The following is a 12,363-nucleotide window of genomic DNA, read 5'->3' as shown; positions in this document are numbered from 1 at the left end:
AAATAAAATCCAGAAACTCAACAATGTAACATTTACAATGTCTAGCATCTAATAAAAAATTACTAGACTTGCTTCTTCCAGCCACCAAATAAATAAATTAATTAAAAAAGAAAATATGATCTATAGTCAGCAGAAAAATCAGACAATAAAAATAGAGTATTGTATGGCTAAGCCCCTTTGTTGTTCACCTGAAACTATCACAACATTGTTTGTTAATCAGCTATACCCCAATACAAAATTAAAAGTTTTTTAAAAATAAATAAAAATAGACCCAGAAATGGCAGAATTTATGAAATTAATGGGCAAGAATTTTTCACCATCTATTATAAGTTCAAGAAAAAAGAAAACCATAAGTAAAGTGAGGAAAGAAATAGAGACTACAAGAAAGAAATGGAAAAAATACTGCTATGGCTCACAGCAAATTAAACAATGCAATTAAAAGATCAGTGATCTTGAAGACATAGAAATAAAAAACTGCCTAAAGTAAAACATAGAAAGAAAAGAAAGCTGGTAGGGGGATAAATAGAGCCTCAGTGACCTGTTGGACAATATCAAGTATTCTACCATATATGTGATTTGGAGAAACAGAAGAGAAACAGAAAAGAATATTTGAAGAAATAATGGCAAAAAAAAAAAAAAAAAAATTCACCACATTTAATGAAGAAAATATCAACAAACCCAGATCCAAAAAGTTTCATGAACTACAAGCAGTATAAACACAAAGAAAACGATACCAACACATAGTATTGACAAAATTGCTGAAAACCAATGATGAACCAGAGATCAAATTGCCAACATCTGTTGGATCATAGAAAAAGCAAGAGAATTCCAGAAAACATCTACTTCTGCTTTATTGATTACACCAATAGTCAATTGACTACACAGCCTTTGACTGTGTAGATCACCACAAACTGTGGAAAATTCTTTTTTTTTTTTTTAAGGATTTATAAGTGATTTTTTTTTCAGAAAAATTAAATTCTTAAACATCTACTTCTGCTTTATTGATTACACCAATAATCAGTTGATCTCCACAGCCTTTGACTGTGTAGATAACCACAAACTGTGGAAAATTCTTTTTTTTTTTAAGGATTTATAAGTGATTTTTTTTTTCAGAAAAATTAAATTCTTTAAACAACTAAGTTCTATACATACAAAGAAAGTACTCGTTCTTCATCTAGCTTTGATTTACTTCTTAGGAGTTTTCATCTTTCTGACCATCCAGCATTTTGCAAACCTCTTGACATTTTGTTTTCTCTGAGATCCCCAAGTGTTATTCAAAAACTGGGCTGCAGCCTTTTTCATCGGTAACCTCTTGTTTTCAAGAGACAGGAACTTGTTTACAGTAGTTCTGTTGGTTCCAGGACCATATAAACAATTTTGTATGAAGGCTTTGGCTGCTTCTTGCCTTGAATCCCTCAAATCTTGATCTTTTAGCCTTACAACCACGTAGCTTTTATTCTGGCCAACAGTCTGTACTTTCTGCACTTTTTCTTTAGCTTTCTTAGAGTCATTTCCTTTCTCTCTCGTTCTTCATTTTTCTTTTGCAAATTAACTTCTTTCAACTTTCCCGGTGATTTCTTCACACTAGTTTGTGACGCTGTAGTTAAATTCTCTAGAATAGTATCTGGAAGGAGCTTCCTTTTCTTCTGTTCCATGAACAGCTCCTCGCGCAGCTTCCTCTTCTCCTTCAGAAGCGCCCTGTCCCTGCGCACCGTCTCCCGAACTCGCCGCTCTTCTTCCTTCGCTTCGGACTGTGCGCTGGCGAGAGTCGGCTCCTCCGGGGCCTCGTCGTCAAGCTCCTCGTCCCCCTCCTCGTCTTCCCCCAGCGGCTCGGCGGCCACGCCGCTGATGGGCTGTCCAGAGCAGCAGCCCGTGCCCCGCCTCCTCCTCCGAGGCGGGCTGGCCCTCGTCCACCATCTGCGAGGCCGACGCCGGGGCGCGGGACGCGCGCGGCCAAAGCTGCACCATGACCTGAGCTGCGGGACCCGGCGGCCATCTGACTTCTCGGAAAATTCTTTAAGAGATAGGAATACCAGACCACTTGACCTACCTCCTGAGAAATCTGTATGCAGGTCAAGAAGCAACAGTTAGAACTGGACATGGAAAAACAGATTGGTTCCAAATTGGGAAAGGATTGTGTCAAGGCTATATATTGTCACCCTGCTTATTTAACTTATATGCAGAGTATATCATGCAAAATGCCAGGCTAGATAAAGCACAAGCTGGAATCAAGATTGCCTGGAGAAATATCAATAATCTCAGATATGCAGATGATGCCACCCTTATGGCAGAAAGTGAAGAGGAACTAAAGAGCCTCTTGATGAAAGTGAAAGAGGAGAGTGAAAAAGCTGGCTTAAAATTCAGCATTCAAAAAACGAAGATCATGGCATCTGGTCCCATCACTACATGGCAAATAGATGGAGAAACAATGGAAACAGTGACAGACTTTATTTTTGGGGGCTCCAAAATCACTGCAGATGGTGACTGCAGCCATGAAATTAAAAGATGCTGGCTCCTTGGAAGAAAAGTTATGACCAACCTAGACAGCATATTAAAAAGTAGAGACAATACTTTGCTGATAAAGGTCCGTCTTGTCAAAGCTATGGTTTTTCCAGTAGTCATGTATGGATGTGAGAGTTGGACTGTAAAGAAAGCTGAGCGCCGAAGAATTGATGCTTTTGAACTGTGGTGTTGGAGAAGACTCTTCAGAGTCCCTTGGACTTCAAGGAGATCCAGCCACTCCATCCTAAAGGAAATCAGTCCTGAATATTCATTGGAAGGACCGATACTGAAGCTGAAACTCCAATAGTTTGTCCATCTGATGCAAAGAACTGAGTCATTGGAAAAGACCCTGATGCTGGGAAAGATTGAAAGCAGGAGGAAAAGAGGACAACGGAGGATGAAATGGTTGGATGGCATCACCGACCTGATGGACATGAGTTTGAGTTAACTCCAGGAGTTGGTGATGGACAGGGAAGTCTGGTGTGCTGCAGTCCATGGGGTCGCAAAGAGTCGGACATGACTGAGTGACTGAACTGAACTGAACTGAATGATAAAAATGACATTTGAAAAAAAGCCAGAGAAAAAGATCATTATATATATGGAAGCAAATATAAGAATATCCATTAACTCTCATCCGAAACAATGCAAGACAGAAAACAATGGAACGATGTCTTCAAAGTACTAAATGAAAAAGGTGTCAATCTAGAATTCTATACCCAGTGGAAATATCCACCAAAAATGAAGACAAAAAATAATTTTAAGACAAATGCAAGTTTGAAAAAAAAAGTACCACTTGCATACAAGAAACATTAAAGGAAGTTCTTTGGGTTGAAGAAAGAAGATACCAAGTGTAAACAGATCTATACAAAAGAAATAAAGGCATGGAAATAGCAAATATATGTATAGATATAAAAGGCATTTTAAAAATTGTTTAGAGTTCCCTAGAGGACTAGTGTTTAGGACTCAATGCTTTCACTGCTGTGGCCCAGGTTCAGTCCTTGATTGAGGAACTAAGATCCTGCAAGCCACACAGCATGGCAAAAAAAAAAAGAATTGTTTAAAAATCAACTCTTTAAGACAAAAATAGTAATAATGTACAATGGGCTATAATATATGTAGAAGTAAAATATATGACAACAATAGTAAAAAGGATGGGAGAAGGAAAAATGGAAATACACTTTTGTAAAGTTTTACATTATATGTGAAGCCATATAATATTATTTGAACATAGACTATGATAAGTTAAAGATACATATGGTAAACTCTAGAGAAACTACTGAAAAATTTTTAAATATTTAATTAATAATAGATAAAATGTAATACTAAAAATACTCAATCTAAGGTCACCAGGAAAATAAGGGAGCAAAAATAGATACAACAAGTAAGGTGGTTGGAAAACTTAAACCTGGCCATATCAATTGGAATTGTCTGTTTATGGACTTTACCCATTTTTCTACTGGAGAGGTTGTCTTTTTGCATTGACCTCCAAGAGCTTTTTGTATAACAAAATATAAATCCTTTGTTATATATGTTTTCTGCCTTTAATGTTATGCTCACAAAATCTTTCCCTGCTCAAAAATAGATAACATTTTGACAAGGCAGATGAGAACAGTATAAACTTAAATAAAGGCTGACTCAGAAAACGAAAAATAGACTTACCATATGGTCCAGCAATCCCATTCCTGGACATATAATTCAAAAAGATACATGCAACCTTATGTTCATAGAAACATTATTCACAATAACCAAAACATGGAAGGAACCTACATGTCTATCACCAACTGAATGCATAAAGAATATGTGGTACTGGAGGACTTCCTTGATGGTCAGTGGTTAAGAATTCACCTGCCAATGCAGGGGACACAGGTTCAATCCCTGGGCTAGGAAGATCCCATATACCTCGGGGCAATGAAACCCATGCATCACAACTACTGAAGTCGACACGCCCTAGAGCCCATGCTCCTGAACAAGAGAAGCCAGCGCATGGCAACTAGAGAAACCCACCTACAGCAACGAAGACCCAGCATAGCAGAAAAAAAAAAAGAAGTACAAACTATAAGAATATATTGTACAGCACAGGGAATATAGCCAATATATTATTATAATCATAAATGGAGCATAACATTTTAAAATTGTGAATCACTATGTTGTACACCTGGAACTTATATAATGTTATAAATCAACTGTGCCTTGATAAAAAGAAAAAAGTTATCACTCACAATTCTAGAAGCTGGAAATCCGAGATCAGGAAGCCAGCATAAGCAGGTAAGGGTCCTTTCCCGGGTCTCAGACTTCTTGTTTCCTCACATAGTGAAAAGGGCTTGGGAGTTTTGTGGAGTCTCTTTTATAAGAACTTTAGTCCCGTTCATGATTATCTGGGTCATGAAGATCTTTTTTTGTATAGTTCTTCTGTGTAGTCTTGCCACCTCTTCTTAATATCTTCTGCTTCTGTTAGGTCCATACCATTTCTGTCCTTTATCATGCCCATCTTTGCATGAAATATTCCTTGGTATCTCTAATTTTCTTGAAGACATCTCTAATCTTTCCCATTCTATTGTTTTCCTCTATTTCTTTGCATTGATCGCTGAGGAAGCTTTTCTTATTTCTCCTTGCTATTCTTTGGAACTCTGCATTCAAATGGGTACATCCTTCCTTTTCTCCTTTGCTTTTCACTTCTCTTCTTTTCACAGCTATTTGTAAGGCCTCCTCAGACAGCCATTTTGCTTTTTTGCATTTCTTTTTCTTGGGAATGGTCTTGATCCCTGCCTCCTATACAATCTCACAAACCTCTGTCCATAGTTCTTCAGGGACTCTGTCTATCAGAACTAATCCCTTGAATTTATTTCTCACTTCCACTGTATAATCGTAAGGGATTTGATTTAAGTCATACCTGAATGGTCTGGTGGTTTTCCCCACTTTCTTCAATTTAAGTGTGAATTTGGCAATAAGGAGTTCATGATCTGACCCACAGTCAACTCCTGGTCTTGTTTTTCCTGGCTGTAAAAGCTTCTCCATCTTTGGCTGCAAAGAATATAATCAATCAGATTTTGGTATTACCATGACGCTTACTCCTTGGAAGGAAGGTTATGGCCAACCTAGACAGCATATTTAAAAGGAGAGACATTACTTTGCCAACAAAAGTCCGTCTAGTCAAGACTATGGTTTTTCCAGTGGTCATGTATGGATGTGAGAGTTGGACGGTGAAGAAAGCTGAGCGCCGCAGAATTGATGCTTTTGAACTGTGGTGTTGGAGAAGACTCTTGAGAGTCCCTTGGACTGCAAAGAGATCCAATCAATCCATCCTAAAGGAGATCAATCCTGGGTGTTCATTGGAAGGACTGATGTTGAAGCTGAAACTCCAATACTTTGGCCACCTCATGTGAAGAGTTGACTCATTGGAAAAGACCCTAATGCTGGGTAGTATTGGGGGCAGGAGGAGAAGGGGACGACTGAGGATGAGAGGTTGGATGGCATCACCAACTCGATGGACATGGGTTTGAGTAGACTCCGGGAATTGGTGATGGACAGAGAGGCCTGGCATGCTGCAATTCATGGGGTCGCAAAGAGTCGGACACGACTGAGCAACTGAACTGAACTGGTGTCCATGTGTAGAGTTTTCTCTTGTGTTGTTGGAAGAGGGTGTTTGCTATGACCAGTGCGTTCTCTTGGCAAAACTCTATTAACCTTTGCCCTGCTTCATTCTGTACTCCAAGGCCAAATTTGCCTGTTACTCCAGGTGTTTCTTGACTTCCTACTTTTGCATTCCCATCCCCTATAATGAAAAGGACATCTTTTTTGGGTGTTAGTTCTAGAAGGTCTTGTAGAGCTTCATGGAACCATTCAACTTCAGCTTCCTCAGCATTACTGGTTGGGGAACAGACTTCGATTACTGTGATATTGAATGGTTTGCCTTGGAAATGAACAGAGATCATTCTGTTTTTGAGACTGCATCCAAGTACTGCATTTCAGACTCTTTTGTTGACTGTAATGGCTACTCCATTTCTTGTAAGGGATTCTTGCCCACAGGAGTAGATATAATGGTCATCTGAGTTAAATTCACCCATTCCAGTCCATTTTAGTTCACTGATTCCTAAAATGTCGACGTTCACTCTTCCCATCTCCTGTTTGACCACTTCCAATTTGCCTTGATTCACAGACCTAATATTCCAGGTTCCTATGCAATATTGCTCTTTACAGCATCAGACTTTGCTTCTATCACCAGTCACATCCACAACTGGGTGTTGTTTTTGCTTTGGCTCCATCTCTTCATTCTTTATGGAGTTATTTCTCCACTGATCTCCAGTAGCATATTGGGCACCTACCAACCTGGGGAGTTCATCTTTCAGTGTCCTATCTTTTTGCTTTAGGAAAAAAGATGGGCCTTAGGAAGTGGGCCTTAGGAAGCATCACTATGAACAAAGCTAGTGGAGCTGATGGAATTCCAGTTGAGCTATTTCAAATCCTAAAAGATGATGCTGTGAAAGTGCTGCACTCGATATACCAGCAAATTTGGAAATCTCATCAGTGGCCAAAGGACTGGAAAAGCTCAGTTTTCATTCCAATCCCAAAGAAAAGCAATGCCAAAGAATGCTCAAACTACCACACAGTTGCACTCATCTCACACGCTAACAAAGTAATGCTCAAAATTCTGCAAGTGAAGCTTCAACAGTACATGAACCATGAACTTTCAGGTATTCAAGCTGGTTTTAGAAAAGGCGGAGGAACCAGAGATCAAATTGCCAACATCCATTGGATCATCGAAAAAGCAAGAAAGTTCCAGGAAAACATCTACTTCTGCTTTATTGACTATGCCAAAGCCTTTGACTGTATGAATCACAACAAACTGTGGAAAATTCTTTAAGAGATAAGAATACCAGACCACCTGACCTGCCTCTTGAGAAATCTGTATGCAGGTCAGGAAGCAACAGTTAGAACTGGACATGGAAAAACAGACTGGTTCCAAATTGGGAAAGGAGTGTGTCAAGGCCGTATATTGTCACCCTGCTTATTTAACTTATATGCAGAGTACATCATGAGAAACACTGAGCTGGATGAAGCACAAGCTGGAATCAAGATTGCCGGGAAAAATATCAATGACCTCAGATATGCAGATTACACCACCCTTATCGCAGAAAGTGAAGAAGAACTAAAGAGCCTCTTGATGAAAGTGAAAGAGGAGAGTGAAAAAGCTGGCTTAAAACTTAACATTCAGAAAACTAAGATCATGGCATCTGGTCCCATTACTTCCTGGCAAATAGATGGGGAAACAGTGACAGACTTTATTTTTTTGGGCTCCAAAATCACTGCAGATGGTGACTGCAGCCATGAAATTAAAAGATGCTGGCTCCTTGGAAGAAAAGTTATGACCAACCTAGACAGCATATTAAAAAGCAGAGACAATATTTTGCCGACAAAGGTCTGTCTAGTCAAGGCTATGGTTTTTCCAGTAGTCATGTATGGATGTGAGAGTTGGACTATAAAGAAAGCTGAGCACTGAAGTATCGATGCTTTTGAACTGTGGTGTTGGAGAAGACTCTTCAGAGTCCCTTGGACTGCAAGGAGATCCAACCACTCCATCTTAAAGGAAATCAGTCCTGAATATTCATTGGAGGGACTGATACTGAAGCTGAAACTCCAATAGTTTGGCCACCTTATGCAAAGAACTGAGTCATTGGAAAAGACCCTGATGCTGGGAAAGATTTAAGGCAGGAGGAGAAGAGGACGACAGAGGATGAGATGGTTGGATGGCATCCCTGACTCAATGGACATGAGTTTGAGTAAACTCCAGGACTTGGTGATGGACAGGGAGGCCTGGTGTGCTGTGGTCCATGGGGTCACAAGGAGTCAGACACAACTGAGCTACTGAACTGAACTGAACTAGTACCATTCGTGAGAACTCCATCCTCATAACCTAATCACCTCCCAAAGGTCTCACCTCCTAATACCCTTTAGGGGTTAGGATTTCAACATATGAATTTGGGGTGACATGAACATTTGGACCATAGCAACTGTCTTGATTATTTGATGAAGGAGCTTGGTCTCCACTGGGTAGACCAAAGGGAAATGACCAAAGATTGTTGTCTGATGAAATGATACCATCAATGTTGGACTTAGGGGAAGTAAATCTTTTTGAAGAACAAAGTGTGTGGGACTGATTGGGGAAGTGGGTGGTGGAGAGAGATCTAAGTTGGAGACTAGTTAGTGTGCTTTTGCAATAGCTCAGACAAGGAGTGACTACGATACTCACTTAGATAAGGATAAAAATTATATGACTATTGTAAAAACCAATAGCCTTAGGCTGCTTTCGGTGTTTGGAGATAACGGGATAGACTTATCTTATAGAAGGTCTGGTTAGAGAAAGATTAGAAATTATTAACACAGAGGTGATTATTGAAATCACAAGAGTAAATGAAGTCACCAGTGAAGAATTGAGTTCAGCAGAACTTTGTGGATTTCTAGAATGTTGGAGGGCTCCTATTCATCCTTCCAGACCTAGCCTCAGTATCTTCTCTGGGGAACCTTCCCTAATTACCACCTTCCTGTCTTCATCCCTACAGTTGACTTAGGAATACCTTCTTGGCTTCCACAGCAATCTGTGTATGACCCCGACACAGTATATTTTGAACTTTATTATTGTTGAGTGTCTGCCTCTGTTTTTCGTGAGGTTCTAGAAAGGAGGTACCAAAATTTATCCAGCTTTGGATTCTCCTGCCCTACGGAAGTCTTTTAGAAAATGTCTGCTGAATGTAACCAAATACCATGTCTTGCTGCTTTCCCAAGGAAGCAACATCTCTCTCCCCACCTCTCAGTGAATTCTTTTACTAATACCCCCCACTCAGCCAGTTATCTGTTTGGGGGTATAATCTCCATCCCTTCCACTGCAGTTCAGTATCTTCTTTGAACTCCAGGGGAGATTGAAAAGCTTTACTGTTTGAGAGACGGCATTACTGACCAAAAAAAAAAAATTATCCTCCCCATCCCAGCTTCTCTATCTTCCTCAATTTGTAGCACTAGGTGAGAGTTGGGGAGGAAAGGGAGATCTACATACCCCCATCCTGGAGTGCGTGGAGCCTGAAGAGAAAAGACTTTCTAGCTGAGTAAAGCTATCTGCTAATTTCAAAACAAGCTGGAGTCTAGGGACAAGATAACTTGCAAACACTGGCTCCCCACTATACCACCTAGTGGACAGTAAGAAACTAAGACATGGATTCTGAACCTATGAGGGTACAAGGCCAACCCTAAAATAATTCACTTCTAGATCCCAAGAAAAGAATCTTTGTTATTCACATATTAGGACAGAGGATTCATCTGCAAGGAGGAAAAAAATGCTAAACAAATAATAATATAGTCTCGGGATTAAAAAGAAAGCCAGGAGGCTTCCCGGGTGGTTCAGTGGTAAAGGATCTGCCTGCTAATGCAGGGGACACAAGTTTGATCCCTGGTGCGAGAAGATCCTACATGCCTCAGAGCAACTAAGCCCTTGTGCCACAATTATTGAGCCTGTGCTCTAGAGCCCAGGAGTTGCAACTAATGAGTCCAAGTGCCTCAACTACTGAAGCCCAAGCGCCTAGAGCCCTTGCTCTTTCTCATGAAAAGCCACCTCAATGAGAAGCCTAGCCTCCACAAATAGAGTAGCGCCTGCTCGTTGCAACAAGAGAAAAGCCCGCACAGCAATGAAGACCCAGTACAGTAAAAAATAAATAAATAAAAATTATATTTAAAAAAAAGAAAGAAAGCAAGCCAGGGGCTAATGTACTTCGCCATAAGCTATAAGGGTCTTTGGGGAAATAATTAAAACTTATGTCCTTCTATCCTACCCATTCCAAGTATTAAGACCAGAAGGAAAGTGTGTGATGCCTGAGCCCCTCAGTATTAATTTTATTAGTGACTTTAAAATTTATTTCCCTGCAAACCAAGGTAAGGAAAGTATCTTACAATCTAACCCAATGCTTAGATAGTATACATATGAAACAAAATTATCCTGAGACATATTTACTCTTGTTAAGCGTCAGTCTCTGCTCTTTTCTATTATATTCTATATAAGAAAAAATACTGGCCACAAGTTTCTAAATTGATTTCATAACCCACTTACTTATGTACAAATTTAGAAAAACACAAACTTATGTACAAATTTTCATACTATATCAAGTGATTAACACTGATTTTATGTAAGGAAATGTGCTCTGGCAAGATTGAAAGCAAATTTACCACATACTTTTCATGCTGCCAAGCGTTTGTACTTACTTGCTCTCCCCTACCTTTCTTGAGATGCTAGTCATGATCTTCTTTAAGATCTAACTCCACCATTTAGCCTCCCCATCCTCCACAGTCAGAATAGCTTCTTTCTTAGCTCTCCCTCAACTCATTACTGATAACTCTACCACTGCACATTAGATTTGACTAGTACTTAGTGATTTACATGACTGGTGCAAAAGTAGTTGCAGTTTCAGACCATGAGTTTTAAATCATTATAACTAGGCTCAAACACATCTTTATTAATCAAAATAGGAATCATTACAATCAACACATTTTTGTCAATGAGAAATAAAATTTTTATTCCTATAGTGTAAAAATCCATGCTTTGAGATTCGATGAACTCTTGAAAAGCATTTTCTGCATGCTGCTGGTTTTGGAAATGTTTTCCCTGCAAAAAATTATGGAGATGCATGAAGAAATGGTAGTTGGTTGGTGAGAGGTCAGATGAATATAATGGATGAGGTGAAACTTCGTAGCCCAATTTGTTCAAATTTTGAAGCACTGGTTGTGTGACATGCAGTCGGGCATTGTTTTGGAGAAGAATTGGGCCTTTTCTGTTGATCAATGCCAGCTATAGGCTCTGTAGCTATCAATGCATTTCATCAATTTGCTAAGCATGCTTCTCAGGTATAATGGTTTCGCCAGGATTCAGAAAGCTCTAGTGGATCAGACCATCAGCAGACCACCAAACAGTGACCATGACTTTTTTTGGTGCAAGTTGAGCTTTGGGAAGTGCTTTGGAGCTTCCTCTCAATCCAACCACTGAGCTAGTTGTCCCCAGTTGTATAAAATCCACTTTTTGCTGCATGTCATAATCCAATCGAGAAACAGCTAACTGCTGTTATGTAGAATAAGAGAAGACAACACTTCAAAATGAATATTTTTTTTTGATTAGTGGTCAGCTCATGAGGCACCCACTTATCGAGCTTTTTCACCTTTCCAACTTGCTTCAAATGTCAAATGACCTAAGAATGGTCCATTGCATTCTTTGGCAACTTCTCATGTAGTTGTCGGAGAAGGCAATGGCAACCCACTCCAGTACTCTTGCCTGGAAAATCCCATGGACGGAGGAGCCTGGTAGGCTGCAGTCCATGGGGTCATGAAGAGTCGGACACGACTGAGCGACTTCACTTTCACTTTTCACTTTCATGCATTGGAGAAGGTAATGGCAACCCACTCCAGTGTTCTTGCCTGGAGAATCCCAGAGACGGCGGGTCCTAGTGGGCTGCCATCTATGGGGTCACACAGAGTTGGACACCACTGAAGCAGCAGCAGCATGTAGTTGTAAGATCACCTTTGATGATCCTTTCATTTGGTCGTTGTCAACTTCTGATGGCCAGCCACTGCATTCCTCATCTTTGAGGCTCTCGTCTCCTTTGCAAAATTTCTTGAACCACCACTGCACTGTACATTCGTTAGCAGTTCCTGGGCCAAATGTGTTGTTGATGTTGCGAGTTATCTCGCTGCTTTATAACCCATTTTGAACTAGAAAATCGCTCAAATTTGCTTTTTGTCTAATATCATTTCTATAGTCTAAAATATATATAAAATAAACAAGTAATAAGTCATTAGCAAAAAATATAAAGTGAGAAATGCACATTAACA

At 39.8% G+C, this 12,363-nt stretch overlaps 1 pseudogene; it reads right to left on the bottom strand.

Annotated features, from left to right (window-relative positions):
- Positions 1-1,185: 1,185 nt before the first annotated feature.
- LOC145545676 (U3 small nucleolar RNA-associated protein NOL7 pseudogene) lies at positions 1,186-1,968 on the bottom strand (annotated as a pseudogene).
- Positions 1,969-12,363: the final 10,395 nt, after the last annotated feature.

The sequence above is a fragment of the Giraffa tippelskirchi genome, chromosome 4 (genome assembly GCF_054371585.1).
Source record: "Giraffa tippelskirchi isolate mGirTip1 chromosome 4, T2T-mGirTip1v1.2.pri, whole genome shotgun sequence".
NCBI lineage: Eukaryota > Metazoa > Chordata > Mammalia > Artiodactyla > Giraffidae > Giraffa > Giraffa tippelskirchi.
This window is presented reverse-complemented; position numbering and strand designations above follow the sequence as displayed.